At 47.0% G+C, this 13,343-nt stretch overlaps 1 protein-coding gene across 1 annotated transcript in view; it reads right to left on the minus strand.

Annotated features, from left to right (window-relative positions):
- Positions 1-13,343, minus strand: part of LOC144130128 (uncharacterized) — a 50,781-nt gene that overhangs the window by 18,286 nt on the left and 19,152 nt on the right. The gene's annotated exons all lie outside the window — the stretch shown is intronic.

A 13,343-nucleotide genomic window follows, 5' to 3' on the forward strand; every position in this document is an offset into this window, starting at 1 on the left:
TCTTAAAGGCGCAGCTCAAGCTTCCCCTCATTTTTCTTCGACACTTGCCCGTCACCGGCCGCCTTCAGCGGTATACACGCGCAAAGTGATCCGGCCTTAACTGAGAGCTTATTTTGTTCACATCTAGTGCAGAAAGCAGAAACACAAGTGTCAACATATGAGCTGTCATTGGCTGTACTTTTTTTTTGCACTGGCTGGTAATTTCGCACGCGCACTAGCTAAGCTTCTCTGCACGTGCTGCGACTTTAGCAAGATTCTGATGACACTCGTGGAGCTGGTACGTGGTCTTGAGAACCTGCAATTTTAGTTTGTGCTGTTCGGGATTGCGGGTGGGCTTTGATACTTGACAGGCTTTGTCCGAACTTTGCACAATATCTAAAAAAAAACGGAAAGGTGTCATTCCAGGAAGTGCTTTTTTCACTGTTTCACGCGCTGACGTACAGACACTACAACGAGCGATATGTGCTGACATTGAGGCTCATCGTCATAAGCTGCGTCGGTATATTGTCGTCGATGGCTGCATGGTAGTTGGGGCAGGCGAAATGATGACCACTTTCACGTGGTCATCCTTGCATGGTCATCAAGACGTATAGCGTCTCGTTCCTTGATCGCCCTTCTCCTGTGATTCTGCGCACTTGCTTCGCGACATTGGTGAGCGTGGTGATCGTGTGGTCGCGTTTCCTACTTTTTGTAACCACAGGCCTCTCATCTTGTCTGTTTGTCGGATCGGGTGGTGGCTGCGCCAACGTCCGCTGGTTTGCGTCCGGGACAGTGTAGCCGTATGCATTCCGACTTCTCCAATGAGCACTGCATTCCGCTAGAGCGAGCAAGTGTTTCCATATCTTGCGCAGCTAGCTGTAGCCGGTCTTCTTTTTTCCCCGGTATACAACCCTGGGTCTGACCGCCAGCGGCTAACCAGCGACGAACGCTGCAAAGAAACGACCCTGCCGACTCGCTTTGCGGTCCCCCTCTCCGAGGGGTGCAGCCAACAAAAGGCGCGGGGAAAGGCAGTGCGCTGAAAGACGCTTTTTGTTCACCTCCCCGACACGATAGCAGCGGTGGTGCGAGTATTGTACTGTCTATTTACTACTCGCCAGGCATTTCATCAGCTGACATATTTGCTGTTGTAATCGTTACGCCAGTAGAATTTATTGAAATCATTAGAAATCTTTGAAAGCTGCAAACGGAACGGTGAAGACAGCACACGGACGAGGCGCTGTTCACCGTCCAGTGCCTTTTTTTTTCTCTTTTGCGCTCCTCTATTACAACTGGAAATGATCCGACCTATGTCTTCTTGGTAAACTTCATCCCGGCACCCGATGCAGCCAACAAAATCTGTCCAATCAAAGCACCGAATTGACGGCAGCGTTAGTCTGCTGCTCCTGTCAAACAAAAGGTTGGCGAGAGAAAATTCTATCGCATTTGGGACCGCCTTCGAATCGGCCACTGGAATTGGCTTTGAATCGATTATTTGTTGGATAAAAAAGTGAGATCCGAAATTGCGCATAAGTCTCATTTTAATGCAATGAATTCAGGTTTTTCTATTTCTGTAGGCGTTACGAACGCATGAACACAACATATTGACCCATTGTAAATTATATATTCCAAGTAACAGCACCTCACGCCCACTTGGGTTGGCACTGTATGACAAGAAAGAATATTACAAGCTCGACAACAGGACAACAGTGAGATATAAAGGAGTAATTGCATGAAACGATAGCAGCCATAAACCACATCCGTGCTGATATAAGTACAAAAATTAATATATCAGCCAAAACAGTAGATGCGTACAAATTCAAGCAGACGAAGCTAAAAATGGGTGTTTTTCCTACCATTCCGTTCTTTAGAGGGATCAAGTCTGTAATCCGGTGTCGAAAAATCTTTCATATCGCATCTGAATAATGCGTTGATTTTCGATTTCAGGGCAAAACCGCGCTTAATGAAAGCATCCGGATACGCTGTCGGTTTTCTGAGGAAAAAAAAACAGGCTATAAGGTGGACGAAGCTATTATGTTTGATATTTCTAATTAGCGGCAGTACAATATATGATTTTCGTGTTTTCGGGCAGTTGTACCGGGCAGCTTCATAAGTGTTGGGACAGCTGAAGAGAAACGCCCAGCAGCGTGCAGGGCGCTTTCAAACTGATTCGCCCGCACGTGTACTTACGTGAATGGTGACCGTGCAGTTGCGTTCACTGCATACAGCGAATAAACATTTCTAATATTATTCAGTGCCGAGCTGCGGCCCAACGCAGCGTCGTTCGCGGAATGGCTTCATCTCACTCCCTGCTCCGCGCTGGGCAACATTCTGCCCACACTAATACATGCCCCTGTTCCACGGCAAATGAACACGAAGGCGAGTAAGAGAGCTTCGTGGGGAGCAGCCCCCTTCAGCCCTGCGGGCAACGCAGCTACGTCCGAGCTCGTGAAGAGCGGCTCTTCAGACGCGCAAGTACAGAAAGGAACACACATGTTGGAAGCCTTTTCGGCAGACAGGTTGTAGGGGGAACCTGCAGTCATTTCACTGCACGCGACAAACGCATTCTGAATACTCCGATCACCTCGACGTAGCCCAGTTAGCTGACGCTCGCCCGTCGACGACTGCAGGTGGAGAAGCCTCGGGCACGCTTCATGCTGTACTTAATAATAATAATAATAATAATAATAATAATAATAATGATAATAATAATAATAATAATAATAATAATAATAATAATAATAATTCGTTTTGGGGGGAAAGGAAATGGCGCAGTATCTGTCTCATATATCGTTGGACACCTGAACCGCGCCGTAAGGGAAGGGATAAAGGAGGGAGTTAACGAAGAAAGAAAGAAAGAGGTGCCGTACTGGAGGGCTCCCGAATAATTTCGACCCCCTGGGGATCTTTAACGTGCACTGACATCGCACAGCACACGGGTGCCTTAGCGTTTTGCCTCCATAAAAATGCAGCCGCAGCTTTTTTATGGAGGAAAAACGCTAAGGCGCCCGTGTGCTGTGCGATGTCAGTGCACGTTAAAGATCCCCAGGTGGTCGAAATGTTCTACTGTAAATCTGAAAATCTGCGTGTGCCTCATTTCCCAAAAACAAAGGCAACTTTATTATCTTTCTGTCAAACGCATTTACACGCAGGTAATTGCTTTCCTTTTAATCCGAAGCCATTTCTGCCAGCAGTAAAAGATGCCACCGCGGCAGAGAAGAATCACGCGACAGCATCAGGCAGCACACGCGCGCCGTACAACTTGGCGACATCCATATATTTTTCTCAGGCAGGGACCTGGTTGTATGCAGACGCTACCAGTGGCTTGGTGGAAAGAATCCGCTTGGAGAGAATTTTTGCAGTGCCGCATGCAGGAACGCAAAGTGCCGCGCCTAGGCCGCGAAATGACGAAGCAAGAAAGAAACACGCAACCACGTGCATTACTCTGACACATGATAAAGGCAGTAGAGATTCTGGCTGGGAACAAGTCTGTTTACCCTGGACGTAGGAAGAGCACCGCTTGTACACCAGCTTCCTTCAAGTTACGCGCTCCGTGATACAAAGCTGCATTGTTCTTTCTTAAAAGCGTCTGTAGCACAAATGTCGCGAAGCCATATTTACGCAAGCCGTTATCACCAACCGCTTCCTATCGTAGACGCCTTGTAAAGCATCGCGAAAGAGTCTCACATGCGTCTCAATTACGCCATTTTTTGCGCGACAGAAAAAAGCGAATGAGCTGTATGGCCCAAGTTGTGAAACTCTCTCTGCAGGCGGCAAAACGGGAGAAGTGCATTCCTCGGGAAAAGTGCGACCCTGTGCTGCGTTCTAAAGCAATGCGTAGAACAAGGGCAGGTGGAACACCTCCCGTGGGATCCCTCCGCCCGCGCTGTTGCGCCAGCTTTTCTTACGCAAGGCCACCCATTCAGCAGCGGCCGTCCATTCAGCGGCCCCGTGAGAACGCGGGTCCCGCACAAAGGCGCGCTTCCGCCGCCGGCAGATGTCGCTCCTTCCCACGGCGAGGCTCTCACGCTTCGAGCGCCCCTTGCTCATCGGGCTTCGTAATCGGCATCCCGCGAGAAATGCCAGCTGTGCCTGCTTGGCGCTGTTGGCCCGCTGTCATATGTAGGTGCCCAATAGGCTCCCTTCGACCGCCAGCAACTAGCCTGAGCAAGAAGTCCACCCCTTCTTCGATATCCAAAATCGAGGCGTGCCATCACTGGATTCCTTGGTCGGGGCTCCATGCTGTTTCTTTACTTCCACAGTGACAGACGGCGGAGCCCACTTTACGCCCCCATTTATTTGCGCTGTGAGGAAGACACCGTCGGCAGACAGCCCACACCCTCGAAACACGTAGCCTGGTTGCTTTTCTGTCGCGGCCCGCCAAGAAGTGGACACCATGCCAGCACGGCTTCTAATGTTTTGCCCACCTTGGTGGCGCCGCGAGTAGTAGAGACCTGACAATACCAGAGGGCCACTTTGAAAAAAAAAAAATGCGCCATTTGAGAGTAGTTTAAAAATTTGCAATCATGGTGGCCCCGATGGTCACAAAACGACTGCCAACAGTATAACATGCGCTAACAAACTTTTAATTTTGCATCCTAGGCGTTTGGTTTTAATTAGAAAATTGTACCGGGCCATCAGCGCATCCAGTTTAGCCGCCGCAGTGCCTCAGTCATTATGGTGTTCTGCTCCTGACCCGAAAGCGGCGGCCGCTTTGCGATGGAGGCGAATGCTAGAGACTCGAGTACTGCGCGTTGTCAGTGCACGTTAAAGAACCCCAAGTGGTCGAAATTATTCGGAGCTCTCCACTACGGTGTCCCTTATAGCCTGAGTCGCTTTGGAACGTTAAATCCCATGAAAACAAGCATCCAGTGTAAATCTCGAAACATGTAAATGCCCCAGAATAACGGCCTGAGGGGCGAGTTGGTGCATGATGAAATGAACGGCGGCGCAAATCAGGAGACAGACAAGAAAGAGACACCACATGCGCACACTACCAACTGTGTATTGCGCGGAAAGGTGGCATATTTAAACATTCAGCTCAAGCATGTGACATACGCATTATTGCTCCGAACCCAACACGTGGAAAAAAAAGCATCAACACCAGGAAAACGAACAAGAAAATTTAACCCTTGCAGAAAAAAGTAACAGATTCTGATAAAAGGAATTAAAAAACTAAAAGGAGGGGGCCATCTCTTAGCAAAATCAGTGTCACAGAATCGTAGCAATAGCAGAGTCATACATGAGAAGCAAAAGCAGTCAGACCGTAAAAAAACCAATAACAAATAACAATCGGAGCAAAAGCAGAGTCAAACAAAACAAGCAAAAGCAGCCAGAAACCGAAAAAAACAACAAACACTAAAAAGATAAGCTAAATAAAAAGATAAACAGACGGCCGGTAGAAAAGGAGAGCTGAAAAGTCGCACTGAGCATGATGTCACAAAAAACTATTAAGAAATGAAACTTCATTTCTACGGAGGGATATCGAAGAGTCGCTAACGCAAGTGCTTCCTAACACAAGTGCTTCTTGAGGCTTTTGTGATTAAAAAGAAGGGAAGCACTTGTGTTAGCGACTCTTCGATATCCCTCCGCTGAAACGGAGTTTCATTTCTTGATAGTTTTTTGTTACATCATGCTCAGTGCGACTTTTCAGCTCTCCTTTTCTACCGGCCGTCTGTTTATCTTTTTAGTGTTTGTTGGTTTTTCGTTTTCTGACTGCTTTTGCTTCTTTTGTTTGACTCTGCTTTTTGCTACGATTGTCATTTGTTACTGTTTTTTTACTGTCTGACTGCTTTTCCTTGTCATGTATGACATACTATTGTTACGATTGTGTGTCACTACTTTTGCTAAGAGATGGCTCCCTCCTTTTAGTTTTTTAATTCCTTTTATCAGAATCTGTTACTTTTTTATGCAGGGGTTAAATTTTCTTGTTCGTTTTCCTGATGTTGATGCTTTTTTTTTTCACGTGTTGGGGGTTCGGAGCGATAATGCGATGTCACATGCTTGAGCTGAATGTTTAAATATCCCACCTTTCCGCGCAATAAACAGTTGGCAGTGTGCGCATGCGGTGTCTTTCTTGTTAGTGTCCTTGTTTGCGCCGCCGTTCATCTCATTTTTTCATGTAATTGCCCTCTGAACCCTTCTTGCCTGGAAGCATGAAACAGACGCGCCGTGTTTTGACAAAGCATGAACGGGCCAACCATTTTAGCCTTTGAGCATGAGCAAGTGAAAACGCTGGGAGCGCGCGACATTCTGTTGCGTGATTTATTCGCAGATGCTGACGAACGGAGATGCCCGGAAGCAGCTTCTTCAGCGTCATCACTCCTTCCATGTCAGTCATTCTATGCTGGCGCACATTAGGCGATTTAGCCTCCTTTGAAGCAATGGCTGCTCTGACGTCGCGGCGACAGGCGTGAGTGTTTATTCCGCACTCCAAGGGGCTCGGTGCAAACAGAGCCGTGGGAATGAAAGATAGTACTCTTTCATCTCTCAGGATACGCAGACTTGAAGCGCTGGCTCGCAAGCGTCGCTCGCAGCCAGTCGCGCTACGACGGTTTCGCTGCGCCGGCCGGAGTGCCACCCCTCGATACTTGGACGCGCCCGAACACCGCCCACCACTCCCTTCGGAGCATGCGCAGAACGACCACCAATTCGCGCGCCACTTGAACAGCCGTCCGCGAAGTCCCGTTGGCGCCTTTTCCTGCACGTCTTTTCCTGCACATTGGGAAAGTTGGTTATGATGCATCGCAGAAAGCACGTGATGACGATGACAGAACAAGGAGCACAACGACAAATGCTAACGCACAATTACATACTTTATTCACCTTCAGGAAAAAAACCTTTAGCTGTGGGTCAACGCTCGTCCTTGTCCTCCTTGGTCTGTTGTCGCCTTCTGTGCCTTGTGGCTAGGTTATTAAAAGAAACAGAGCGGATGACTTTGTTGCCGTCGCCAACAGTGACAGAGGAATACCTCGGCCTCGCCCTCATCGAGTTCAGCTATCAGTTCCATAATTTTTACCTCACATCGAGAGGCAACTCCTTCGGCATTCTGTCATGCCAACAGACTCGGCAAATGCCTCATTTTCAGTCAACTGTTTCCCAAGATGGGAAAGGAGCTCCTGTTCAAAGTGGTCGCAACTGGTTTTGTTTTTTTTTTAGTTTTGAGGGCGGCTCCCCTACCGTGCGCTCTCCCTGAAGAACAGGTTCAGCAGGACTGGCTGCGGTCTAATCTAGGCCTCGATCGCTGCCAGTGGGAGACGGTGGCGACGGACCAGATTGCATGGTATTGAAAATTGCCTCTGCAGTTGAGGCGTTGTCATCCTCGCCTGGCATTGACAGGGTCCCTGATCCCACGTTGCAGGCTGTCCTAAAAGCACAGGTTCGATTCAGTGTACTTAATTTGCGTCTTGTATTTTCACTTTTACTTGTTTCACTGTGAAAACTGCACAAGTATCTTATCAGTCGAGTGGAAACCGGTACACACAGGGACGAAGCCTGAAGCAAGACACGCCTATCCTGCTTTCAACTGCATTATGTATTAAATTCAGTTGAAAATCAGCGCTCATGCCTTTGCCTTCGTCTTCTTGCCTGTGTGTAGCGTTTTCCACTTAACAAAATGTTGAACCAACTGGCCCCGTCATTCACGTCAATACCTTTGCACAATGTCACAATGCCAAAAAGCCATTGCTGTTTGCGAGAAGCCTCGGTGAGTAGAGCCTCCATCTTCGACAAGCACCGGCTGCCCCCACCTTCCTAAGCAGGGAGCTTCCCACCCGCCCATCGCGGCCCTCGAACCACCCTCGGCACAGACAGCAAAGCCACGAGCGTAACAACCAACCAAAAGCCCATGCAGAAGCCCTGCTAGCTCAAAGAAAACTTGGCACAAGTCTCAACAATATCGCTGAGCAAACACGCAAAAGCCAAACGCGCCCCGGCGGCACCGACGCGCAGATGTAACAGAAGCCATGCCGGCGCGTTGCCAGCCGCCGATTACGTCGGACTATCAACGGGGTTCCTTTGGCCAACGTGCTTTGGCCACTTTCAACGAGTGACATCCGCCTAATGCGTCATTCGCGCAGTGTCACACGACGAGCTTTAGCGACACTCGCTGTAGAAGGCACTTTCCCCGTAGTGAGTTTGGCGAACTCACACCGCTTGGTCCCGCAAAGCGAGTGTGTATTCTCAACAGCGGTGCTCCGACATTGAGCAAAATTGTTTTGAGAATTCAAAGGGTCTTGAAATCTCCGTCTTACTTTCTCTATTGTGCCTTCCGACGAGTAAATCAACGGCAACTAAAAATAATGCGCACCACTTGAATAGCCACTCTCGCTCCGCCGAGTGACGACGACCCGCGACAACGGGCCCGTTGGGTTCGTGTGTGCGGCTCTGGAGAGCAAATTCACCAGTTCTAGCGAACGCAAAAGTGGCCCGAAATGGACCGTTGTCTGACACGCTACAGGACGCGCATGCTCTGCACGGGAGGCGCCGGTGGGACCGAGACTGCCGCTCAGTGCTTTAGGCTGCAGCCATCAGCCGTCGTCGCTTGGGGACAACGAATAAGGCCGCTTGAATGAATGCGAGCGGAAGTGTGCTTCACGTCGGAGAAAGCAGGGATGATTAGCGAGACGCACCGGTCCTACGCGATGTCAGCAACCCGGCTACTAAGTGTTCCCCATGCAGGCGCGCTATCACATCGGAGCTTCCTACAGAGTTGTCGCACTGGGTAAACAAGCAAGGGTACAACCGGTACAAAAATGAGCTTGTTTAAGATAACCAATGCGCCCCTTGCGTTTTATGTCACACAAACGAGCACTAGCTCTCTGTATACATCGATATCTAAATAAGAGTACTGGAGTACAGTCGTCCTCATCGGTGCAATCTTGGGGAAATTTTGCGCTTATGCGGTGAATGCACACTTGTGTATTATGATCTGCACGCACTAATTTAACGAGCGCGCGAATTATTTGTTAAAAAGGCAGCAGAAAAAGCGAGCAACACATGAAAATCAACATGCACAGAACCGAAGCAGACCGGCGTTGCTGTGGACGGGGCGAAGCGGTGGTGATGGCTGTTGGTCAGTGCGGGTAGTGCTGGGTTTTTCGAATCTCGGAGGCTGCCCAAAATCTCGATTGGGCCGCGAAGCTCCGTTGGCAGGAATGTATCTCAGCCGAATGCTGTTAAAAAATTCCCCTAGCAGCACAAGACGGCCGTCGAGTCGAATGACATTCGGGTTGAAAGGCATTCGAAACACCAGCGCAGCAGGGCTATTTCCTGTCTCGGATCGTGATGCCTTTTGTATAGTTAACAATACGCATTCAGATGTGGAAGCAAAGCTGAAAATTAACTCAGAGTAATTAGATTTCCGATAAAATCGTATTTTCCGCGAAAACGAATTAATTTCTCAAAGCTGCTGCAACATCCATCGCCACTGCTATCATATCCAAATGACACTTATTTTTGCAGTCTGGCAGCGTACACCGAAAGTGTCATTTGTTCAGGGGAAGTGCACTTCGTGAAAGTGTCACTAAAGTTGCCCGTGTGAATGGGTTATTATGGTGTATCAGGTGGTCTAGTATGCCTATCGAGGTATGCTAATAAGCATGTGTAATTAGAAAGGAGCCCTAATTAAGGAAAATCACCATTAAGGCTGCCGTGTCATACCCTTGATGAGGAGCTTGAATGTTCGTCTAATTTTCATTTCCTGAGCAACCTGCTGACTGTCCACTTGGGCTTCTTGAGTTTGCTGGACAAAGATTGGCACACACAGCGCAGGAACGTTTCAGGGAAACCAGCAGACGCGATGCTAGCACTGCAAAGCCATTTTATGTGCGCACAACCTCGAGAGGGAAGCGCCCAGGCCTGACGTTGACTACTTTGCAGTTGGAAATTTAGTATTGGCATCACTCATCTGGAATTGGAACGCCACAGACGTGAGCATCCCGAAACAAGAGATTAATATCAATGTACCGGAGTGCATCAGCGGACGGAAATTCCACCATGAAATTGAAGCTCTATCTTTGAAAGCGTTTAGCACACACGGAAAATATATTTGATTCGTTTTTTGTTGTTGTTTTTTTTGTGCGTATGCGCAGTGAGATGCTTTTCATTTCTTTAATGAACGCGAGTCAGCGCTCGTCACGTGTTGTCTGCCTTGTCCTTGTGCTTTTTGCGCTATCACCCAACTAGCCCCGCTCGCAGTTGTTGCTCGAGAAAAGTAAGCTTCTAAGCAGTGCTCCATGGAAGTAGGCGACAGCTCTCATCTTCAAAGGCACACACAGCCCGTATGCCGTCTGTTATGTCAGCCCAGACATTTCTTCCCGTCGCACAGCGCCGTGTTATACCAGGCAGCCCACACTGCCCTGCACAGCAGGCATGTTGCGCTCTGTGTCGTCCCTTCCTGCCACTGCGTGCATGCAAGCGGAGCTCCCCACGACTCGCTAGGAAACTGTTCTTCCTCTACGCGCTGCTCAGTTCCCCGACACCCGGCTCGCGACTGGCGTTCCAGCTGCAGTTCGGCTCCAGCCTAGCGCCGGGATTTTGCCGCTTATCAGCAAAGCAGGTCAAACGAGAGGGCGCCGCACATGGCAGCTGCCACACGTGCAGCATTCAAAAGCAAAGGGGTGGACAGTTCATTGAGTGCCGTGCCGGACATATGCGGGATTGTTGTCCTTTCCTCTAGCTTTAATTTATTTATAACCTTGTGTACAAGGTCATACCAGGTGGTAAACGTTTGAAAATACAAAACTACCGGCACATACCAAACAAAAAGCAACACTGCAAATACAAGCTCAAAAACAGAAAGAAACGTTAATAGCAGGTGAGAGGGAAAAAAATACCGTGGCAAGCTTAGTAACATGAAGGAGTTTAGGGGTTTTTCAAATAAACACAACGATTTCTGCATGACTACATCACCGGTGAGATTATTTCAGCCAGTGATGGTCCTAGGAAAAAAGGAATATCTAAAACAATTAACTCGCGAGCTTAATGGTGTCATAGCATAAAGAATGGCGATTTTTATTTCGATACCCCGTGGAATAAGTAAGGGTGTTGGAGATGTTCACATTAAAATGATTAATAATTAACTGAAAGAGGAATTTGAACTGATGTGTGCGATTTATATTAGCAATATAGGGAAAGCTTAGATCACTGACTGATGTTCGCCCATATGAGTTATATATAAACCTTACTCCTTTTGTTCTTAATTCTCTCCAGTTTATTAATGTTTGCCTTTGTGGATGGGTCCCAGATAATTACTGCGTATTCCAAGATAGGTTTAAGAACACTGTTATAAGAGAGGAGGCGTGCACCAGGGGTAGCCTCTTTGAGCGAGCGTCGAAAGAAAGAAAACTTTCGGAAAGCGTCTGCTGAAACATGATCAATATGCTTGGTCCAAGAGAGATTATTAGATATCCATATATTCTGCAACCTCATGAAGAAAATTATTAGTAGCAACGTGGCGATAAAAAAGCGGGATCTTTGTTAGCGTCATTCGCATGAACACGGTTTTTTCAAAGCTAATTCACATTTGCCACCGCTCACACCCAGAAACTATTTTAGAAAAATCATTATTTAGTCTCATTTGGCCTTGAGTTGAACCTATTTTCTAATAAAGGACGCAGTCGTCCGCATATAACTTAATACTTAAATTTGAATGGCGCAAAGGAACGAACACAGGAAGACACGGAGACAGAAAGAGCGCCTACTACCAACTGAGTTAATAACTGAAAACACCGCCTTTATACTCCAGTATATTATCACCATCAGTGCTTTATCATAGCTAGGACAAGCTAACAAGAAAAAAAAAATATATGTAGAGAAAAAGATCATATTTACGCGTTAAAGCCAGGGAATTGCTACTCACAGAACAAGGCATGAAAAATTTACGAACACGACAACAAGATGAAATCACATGATCTACACACGACCATCTAAAAAATCCAGTTCCCGGCCGCTGAGTATAACGGACGAAGTGCTTATGCACGTAGGCCCACCTTTCTGTATGTCGTCGTCGGTTAAACTCAACACTTCGTCGGTTAAACTCAGCGGCCGGGAACTGGATTTTTTAGATGGTCATGTATAGATCATGTCATTCCATCTTGTTGTCGTGTTCGTAAATTTTTCATGCCTTGTTCTGCGAGTAGAAATTCACGGGCTTTAATGCATAAAATGATATTTTTCTGTACACATTTTTTTCTTCTTAGTTTGTCCTGGCTGTGATTACGCACTAATGGTGATAATGTACTGGCGTATAAAGGTGGTGTCTTCTGTAATAAACTCAGCTGGTAGTAGGCGCTCTTTCTGTCTCCGTGTCTTCCTGTGCCTGTTTCTTTGCGCCATTCAAATTTATGATCAACCAACTAGCCCAACAGCAAGTACTTCTGTAACTTAATACGTACGGACAAGTGTTTAACAATATCAATAATCAGTATCAAAAATATTAGCCGACCGAGAACAGCTCCTCGGGGAACACCAGAATCGACAGGAACGCGATCCGAGCAGACTTCATGAAGTGATACAAACTGACGGCGATTAGAGGTACGATCAAATCCATGCTGATAATTTTTCATTTCTTATAACTTGCCCGAGTTTATAGAGTAATTTCTTATGTGAAACCTTGTCAAAAGCTTTACGCAAGTCCATGAATACAGCATCTGTTTGCTCTCCTTCATTGATTGCTGTTGCGAAATCGTGCAATGTTTCTGCCAAGTGAGTGCATGTTGAGTACCCTCCTACGTCTGAACCCATGTTGAACGTCGGTTAGTACTTTATGTTTATCATAGGAAATTCGTCAGATGCTTAAGAATGATATGTTCTACTAATATGCATGTCATTGAAGTGATGAAATAGGGCGATAGCTTTCAATAGATGTCCTGTCCCCACCTTTATGCAAAAGCTTAATTTTAGCAGTTTTCCAATCACATGGTAAAACACTTTCTTGTAATTATCGAGTAAATAGAACACACAAATACATTGAACACCACTCTGCATAGTGCTTAAGAAAGGCATTCGAAATATCATCCGGTCCACGAGATTTCCTTACATCAAGTTCGAACATTACATTTAAGACACCTTGCTCAGTAATTATAACATCAGGCACAGAAGGGACATTCTAAAGGGCGGAAGAAGTCCGTCATCTTTAGTGAAAACTTTCTGAAAGTGCTTGCTCAATGCTGAGGAAGCATGGGCGTTATCACTTACAGGTTGCCCATTTATTGTAAACATAACGGTACGACGAGAAACCGCTGCAGTTGTTCGCCATAACTTTTCAGGTGAAGTTTCTATAAAAGCCCGTAGTTGCGTATTGTAGTATTTTTCTTTATTCTTGATAAGAAATTAGACAAGTTAAGTTTATAAAAAATTATCCTATT

The sequence above is a fragment of the Amblyomma americanum genome, chromosome 1, assembly GCF_052857255.1.
Source record: "Amblyomma americanum isolate KBUSLIRL-KWMA chromosome 1, ASM5285725v1, whole genome shotgun sequence".
Classification (NCBI taxonomy): domain Eukaryota; kingdom Metazoa; phylum Arthropoda; class Arachnida; order Ixodida; family Ixodidae; genus Amblyomma; species Amblyomma americanum.